The 845-nt window shown below is 47.7% G+C and overlaps 1 protein-coding gene across 1 annotated transcript in view; it reads left to right on the top strand.

Annotated features, from left to right (window-relative positions):
• Positions 1–845, top strand: part of LOC119594799 — a 139,930-nt gene that overhangs the window by 11,519 nt on the left and 127,566 nt on the right. The window lies entirely within an intron of this gene.

Raw genomic sequence — 845 nt, 5'->3', positions numbered from 1 at the left:
TCTTCTTCTTCTTCTTACTTCCCATTTAATTTCTCTCACTTTCTCTCCTTTATCTTCATAACCATCTTTCTTTCCTCTCTCGATCTACCTACCTCTTCTATTCTCTTTCTCTCTTCCGCTTTCCTCTTTCTCCTTCCTCTTCTCTTTCGTCCTCTTTTCCTTCCCTCTCGAGTCTCTTTTTCTTCTTCTTTATCTTCCCTTCCCTCTCTTTCACCCCCCTCCCTCTTCTCTGTTTCTCCTTTCCCTTCATTCTACCTTCTTGCTCTGCGTCTCACTTTCATCCCCCTCTTCTCTGTCTCTCCTTTCCTCTCTCGTCTTGTCTCTCTTCCTCTCTTTTATATCACTCCCTCCCTTCTTCTCTCGTCTCCTCTGCGTCCCATACACATCATCCCTTCCCTCACTTCCTTCCCTCTTGCTTATTCTTTACTCCATCTCGCCATCCTTTTCCCCCGTCTTCTTTCTCTCTTCCCTATTCCTCATCTCTATCTCTTCTTCCTTATCTCCCTTTCTTCTCCTCTCATCTCTTCTCTTTCTGTTTCTCCTACCTACTTTCTCTCCTCTCCCTCCTTTTCCTACTTCTTTCTCTCCCTCCCCTTTCTACTTCCTTCTCTGCCATCCCCTCTTCTCTCTTCCGTCCTAGTCCTTTCCCATCCCCTCCTCCCCTCCTATCCCCATCCCTCTACCCCCCCATCCCTCTTATCTACTGCCTTTCCTCCCTCTTCCTTCACCCTTCCCATGTTCCTCATCTCTTGCATCCTTCCCCATCCCTTCTTCCTATCCTATGTCCTCTATCTATCCTCCCTTCCTACCTATCCCCACTCCTCCCCTATTTCACCATCACCTGG

Source organism: Penaeus monodon, chromosome 34 (genome assembly GCF_015228065.2).
Source record: "Penaeus monodon isolate SGIC_2016 chromosome 34, NSTDA_Pmon_1, whole genome shotgun sequence".
In the NCBI taxonomy this organism is placed as follows: Eukaryota; Metazoa; Arthropoda; class Malacostraca; order Decapoda; family Penaeidae; genus Penaeus; species Penaeus monodon.
The sequence above is the reverse complement of the archived record's forward strand: the minus strand, read 5'-3'. Positions and strand labels throughout refer to the sequence as shown.